Source organism: Cnephaeus nilssonii, assembly GCF_951640355.1.
Source record: "Cnephaeus nilssonii genome assembly, chromosome: 6".
NCBI classification, from domain to species: domain Eukaryota; kingdom Metazoa; phylum Chordata; class Mammalia; order Chiroptera; family Vespertilionidae; genus Cnephaeus; species Cnephaeus nilssonii.
Genome location: NC_137077.1, coordinates 6,798,990 through 6,805,415, shown reverse-complemented (window position 1 = coordinate 6,805,415; position 6,426 = coordinate 6,798,990). Strand labels below are relative to the sequence as shown.

Genomic DNA, 6,426 nt, shown 5'->3' with positions numbered 1-6,426 from the left:
GAGACAGCAAAGCCAGATCAAGTCAGAGAGGTCGGACAGTGGCTCCCTTTGCGGGGAGTCAGGGGGGCCCAAGAGGGCTGGTTGTGTTGTGTGTCTTTACCTGCGTGCTAGCTCCATGTTGTGTTCGCTTTGTATACTCTTATGTATTTTGTGTGTAAATAGGTTGTATTTCAATAGAATATTGTAACCCCCAAAGTAAATTATATGTAATCACATGGAGTCAATGCAAAAACACAGTCATTAAGTGACAAAAGCAAGTGCAGAAATGTATATTGCATGCCACCTTTTGCTTTTGTTTTGTGTGGTTTGTGTGTGTTTTTTGTGTGTGTTTTTTGTGGGGTTTTTTGCCGCTTAAAACCCAGTTTTACTAAGGATTAAACATCCAAACATTTTACAGAGGACGGGGGCCTAGTCAGAAACGATGCCTCCTGCGTTCCCAGCTTAAAGGCGCGATCACAGCCCAGGCAGCAGGCACTGGCGCTCTTTACTTTTACTCTCTGTGAAAATCCGGCATTTAGGTCCCAGAATGTGTGTTAGGAACGACTGCGGCAGTTCGGAGTCCTTCGGCGAAGCTTGACACTATCATCCCACGCTCAAGGCAGGACCTGGTCCCCGGCGGCCGGGCCCCACGCCCTGTGGACGCTCAGGACCCGTTGGCGTCGGCGTCTTCCTCCGTCTCCTCCTCCCCGTCTTGCTGGGGCTGCGGCGCCCCCTGCCGGGGGCCTGGCGGGACTGCCGCAGGCCCTGCAGCCGCTCCGCCTCCCCAGCGCCCGCGCCTTCTTCTTGATGGCGTCCCCGCCCCCGCCCTTCTGCTTGTCCGTGGGCAAACCGGCACCTGGGCTGGAAGTGTGGCTTCTCCGGGCACGTCCTTGGCACGCTGTGCGCCCCGCTTGCCCTTGAACATCTTCTCTGCGTCCTGGCGCTCTTTCAGCTTCACCTTCTGGAAGTCCAGCACGCGGACTTGGGGGACCTTGTACAGGACACACAGGCGGTAGTGCTTCCTGTTGGTCACGGGGTCCCTGGGAATACTCGGGGGGGGGGGGTCAGCGACTGGAGAGGCGCCAGGGGGTGCAGGTCGCCCCGCTCCACGAGGCTGCGGTTGGTGAGGACGCGCTCCGCGAGGCAGGGCAGGGGCTGGGCCAGCGCCTCGCCGAGGCGGCATATTCTGTTGTTGTTCACCGGGAGTGTCTTCGGTCTCAGCAGAGGGAAGCCGTCTAGTTTTCGGATTTCATTGTCAGAACAATCAATGGCATCAAACTGGTCTAAGGTCGCACCCAGATCTTCGATGACAGGAGTTTTCTATCCCCGCAGGTCCAGCTCGCGTCCCGCGCGGCGCTGGTGCAGTGCGCCGCCTGCTCCATCAGCTCCGCCGTCAGCCCCACCATCCCGCCGCCTCCGCTCCCCGGTCCGCGGCGCCCGCCGGGGCCTCCCTCCCGCCAGACAGACCTCTCGGCGTGCCCCAGGCTCGCCCACCACCTTTTGTTCTTAAAAAATTAGGGGGGCCGAAACCGGTTTGGCTCAGTGGATAGAGCGTCGGTCTGCGGACTCAAGGGTCCCAGGTTCATTTCCGGTCAAGGGCATGTACCTTGGTTGCGGGCACATCCCCAGTGGGGGGGGTGCAGGAGGCAGCTGATCGATGTTTCTCTCTCATCGATGTTTCTAACACTCTATCCCTCTCTCTTCCTCTCTGTAAAAATAAAAAATAAAAAAAATTAGGGGGGACAGTAATTATTCCTGTATGGGTGTGTATACCCATGTATATGCTCCTGCGCACATCATCCCTAGAAGAATGTGGACGAAACTGCCATCAGCTTATTGCCTTTCGGAGGGGAACTGGGGGTCTGGGTAAAGTTCTTACCCAGGGAGTATATTTTTTTCTTTTTAATATATTTTTATTGATTTCAGAGAGGAAGGAAGGGGGAGAGATAGGAACATCAATGATGAGAGAGGGTCATGGACTGGCTGCCTCCTGCACGCCCCCACTGGGGATGGAGCCTGCAACCCCGCACGTGCCCTGACCGGGGATTGAACCGTGACCTCCTGGTTCATAAGTCTACCGATGCTCAGCCACTGAGCCACGCCAGCCGGGCAGTATGTTTCAAAATACAACCTTCCACTCCCATTTCACTCCAAAGCCTCACCTCGCTACCCCCCAGCGAAACCAAACACGTGCGCGGCGTTGGGGCGGGGCCTGTAGACGCCTGCGTGCTGCACGGCTTCTCGGGCCTCCGTTTTGGTGTTTGTTTTTTTAATTATCAAATAGTTCGCACATATGAAACCGTTTAGAGAAAAGAAAACCTAAAAAATTCGGGATGCGGGGGGGGGGGGGAGGCCAACGTTGGAAAGTACTCGGAAGCAAGAAGGTCCACAGGGCGCCTCAGCAAAAGGCTGGGTTCTAGGTTCTTGGAGTTTCTCTTGGGGTCTGAGAACTGTAAGGAGCCTGGGAGCAGGGGGTCTCACGTGCACCCCGCCCCCTTTACAGATGGGGAAACGGAGGCCCGAGAAGCCGTGCAGCACGCAGGCGTCTACAGGCCCCGCCCCAACGCCGCGCACGTGTTTGGTTTCTGCTGGGGGGTAAGCGAGGTGAGGCTTTGGAGTGAAATGGGAGTGGAAGGTTGTGTGACTCTTGCATGTCACAGTCTCTCTGAGCGGGGCCTCCTCGTTTGAAAAAAACAAAAATGAGGGTAATAACCCCACTTCATGCTGAGGCCTTGGAGTGGCGGGCAGACAGCGGACAGCGAGAGTAAGTGGCCCGCACCTGCCGTCAGCGGGGCTGCGACCCGGCTGGAGCCTCCGTCCGCACTGCTCCGAGACAGACGCACGGTGGCGCTCGTTCCCCGCGCGTCCGGCGAGGTCCCGTCTCTGGGGGCTCTGGTTACCCGAGGGAAGCCGGGGAGGAGGCGGGGAGGGAGCTACTTCTGCACACAAGGACATACATGGGATGGGAGCAGGGTGAACTCGGGGTCCCGCTCAGGGAGGCAGTAACGGAGGGGCTGGGAGGCCCAGAAGGAGGGGAAAGGGCAAATGCTCTCCATCTGGGATTAGAGTTTGGGATTAGAATCTCAGATCTTGTGCTGTGTTGAATGGTGGCCCGGAAGAGAGGTCGACCTGGAATCTGTCAATGTGGCCTTATTTGGGGAAAGAGTCTTTGCACATGTAACTAAGGCAAGGCTCTCAAGCCATTCCTGGATTATCCCTGGCGGGCCCTAAATCCAATGACAAGTGTCTTTATCGCTGACACTGGTAAGGCCAGGTGATGTGGCCACAGCCAAGGAGCACCTGGAGCCGCCAGAAGCCGGAGGAGGCGAGGGAGCCTCCCGGGGGAGCGTGGCCCTGCGACACAGCCCCATGTCACACGCTGGCCTCCAGAGCCCTCCGAGTGTACATTCCTGTTGTTTTAAACCACGCAGTTTGTGGCCATGTGTTTCAGCAGCCACGGGAAGCTGATACAGATGTTCACTTTCTCTTCCTGCTGCTTAGCTTGCTGCCCCTACCCACCCCAACAGGCCCCCCCACTCCTGACCCCACTATTTCCTCCCAACTCCAGACTCCACCGCACTGCTGCTTTCCAAACACAGACTTTCAGGCCTCTAAACTTTTCCCTGACACCAGGAAAGGGCCTGACCTCCCAGGTTTCTTGGTGGTCCTTTGGGCTGCTGTGCCTTCGTGGGTTCCCTGGGAAACTCCTATAACCAGTACACGCTTCAAGGCCCTCCTTGAACATCCTAAGGATATTAGCATATCTTGAATCAGTGGGTGCCAGCACCCTGGGATTCCACCTCAGCACTGTGTCTGCTCAGTCGCTGTACCATCACTGTCGGTTCAGCTATGTAGCCTCCCACTAGTCCTTGTCTCCTGGTGCCTCAGTTCAGGCCTCCCCATCTCTCACCAGGACCCTTGTGCCACTTCCTCACTTGTCTCCTTGCCCCAGTCTTGCCCCTCCCGTCCATGTCCATCACCACTCTGTATCCTTGGTGCTCTGACCTCCCACCTCACTTCTCTGCTCGAAAGCCGTGCAAAGCTCCCTGCTGCCCTGAGGATGTCCCGAGGGAATGACAGTACCTCAAATGCCCCTCCCCCCTCGCCCCCACACCTCGTGGATGTGCTGCAACTCTGGGCCTTTGCATCACAGGCTGACCACCCAGCAGGTGCTGTTCTAAGTGCTTCCCACGTGTTAACCCTTTAATTCTCTTAGGAAGCCCAGGAGAAAGGCACCGTTACTGTATCCAGCTCACGGGTGGGAAAGCTCAGGGCCCGATGGGAGCAGAACCGCCCAGAAGTGGCGGAAGAATGGGAACCCGTTCCTCCTGGTGGGGCCGCAGAACTGTGAATCCGCCCCTTATCCAGGCCGCCACCCCCAACCCCACATTAATCACTCTGCCCGTGGATTCTGAATTTTGTAAACACGATTACACGGTGGTCTCCCCACCAGGAAGCTCCTGGAAAACTTCACTTTGCTTCCCTGGGCCCAAGGAAACGGGCACAATGTAAGGGGTTCAGTAAACTAGGGTGAGTGAGGGAATGGTTTCCAGGGCTCTCGGTCCCCAGGATTTCTCATCCCCGGCAAAGAAAAGAATAAATTATGCAAATTTTCTGAAGCCAGGACTTTTGCCTCCTCTCTTCCCTCTTCCTCCTCCTAGGCCCTCCTCCCAGGTTTCTGGGATGGCACTGGGCTCCCCAGAAAACGCCCCAGGCTCTCTAGTGCCCCACTTCCTGATTACAGATGAAACCAGGGCTTAAAGCTGGTGAATCACTAGCGGCCCAGCCAGGGCGTGTTAGGGTGTCAGGCGGGAAGGGAGAAGCCAGCTCCTCGTCCGCCCGCCTCCCCTGCTTCTGCCACCCCAGTGCTGCCATCCATCCCTGTGAGACCTCCCACCTCCCGAGTCTCCCTGACACCAGGGAAGGGCCTGACCTCAGTGCAGGTGAGTTTGAGCAACTCCTAGACTGTCCCCCTCTCCCTGCCCGGGTCTCAAAGACCCACAGCCTGAACAGTTCCCAAACCCTGGTCTGGGCAACTCATTAATGACACCCAGGGAGGTGCTGCACCCCATTTTAGATTCAGGGAAACCAGCTCAGGGAGTAGGAAGTACCTGAGGCCACCCATAGGAAGTAAGTAGGACACAGGAAGTCAAATCCCACTTTCTGCCTCCCCAGGGTGGGGGGGTGGGGGGTAGGGTGTGTTACAGCAGAACCAGTCCTTTTAAATATATATATACTAGAGGCCCAGTGCACAAAATTCTTGCGAAGGGGGCGGGGGGGGGGGGCTCAGCCCGGCCTGCACTCTCTCCAATCCAGGACCCCTTGGACATCCCTCTTGCAATCCAGGACCGCTGGCTCCTAACCACTCACCTGCCTGCCTGCCTGATCACCCCTAATCACTCTGCCTGCCTGATGCCCCTAACTGCTCCCCTGCCTGCCTGATCACCCCTAACTGCCCTCCCCTGCCAGCCTGATCGCCCCTAACCGCCTCTGCCTCGGCCCCCGGCACCATGGCTTTGTACGGAAGGACATCCAGATGTATGTCCGGAAGATGTCCAGTCTAATGAGCATATTACCCTTTTATTAGTGTGTGTGTGTGTGTGTGTGTGTGTGTGTGTGTGTGTGTGTATTGATTTCAGAGAGGAAGGGAAAGGAAGAGAGAGAGAGAAACATCAATAATGAGAGAGAATCATTGATCGGCTGCCTCCTGAACGCTCCACACTGGGGATCAAACCTGCAACCCAGGCATGTGCCCTGACCGGGAATCGAACTGTGACCTCCTGGTTCATAGGTCGATGCTCAGCCGCTGAGCCACACAGGCTGGGCTTGACCAGTCATTTTTTTTATTCAAGGGCCACAGCCTTAGAGGACAAAGGGGTGGTAAGTATGGATTCGCAGCTCCTACCCCAAGCCACCTGGAGGGGCTCGTGGCAGGTGGGGAAATTACAACCCAATGGTCAAGGGTCCAAGTCCAGGTTCAAATGCCAGGTTGATTCCCAACGAGTCAATCATAGCATTCTTGTGGCCTTGGGCAAGTTTCTTAACTTCCATAGGCCTCAGTTTCCTCATCAGTAAGATGGGAGCAACTCTAAGTACCTGCACAGCATAAGACTGTAAGGATCCTAGGAGTTCACATAGAAAGGGCTTAGAGTAGGCAGTGAATGCTCAATAAAGAGCAGCCTTTTATTTATTTATTTTCTATATTTTTATTGATTTGAAAGGGAAAGGGAGAGAGAACTAGAAACATCCATGATATGAAAGAATCATTGATAAGCTGCCTCCTGCACACCCCCCACTGGGATTGAGCCCGAATCTTGGGCATGTGCCCTGACCTGGATTCGAACCGTGACCTCCCGGTTCATAGGTCGATGCTCACCCACTGAGCAACACTGGCTGGGCAAGAGCAGCGTTTTAAAGGGTATTTTGAAGGAATGGGTTCCTGAGAAG

At 55.9% G+C, this 6,426-nt stretch overlaps 1 pseudogene across 1 annotated transcript; it reads right to left on the bottom strand.

The window, feature by feature from the left end:
• Positions 1 to 643: 643 nt before the first annotated feature.
• Positions 644 to 1,385, bottom strand: LOC307102189 (U2 small nuclear ribonucleoprotein A'-like; annotated as a pseudogene). The gene has a single exon. The product of its transcript is annotated as a U2 small nuclear ribonucleoprotein A'-like (transcript).
• Positions 1,386 to 6,426: the final 5,041 nt, after the last annotated feature.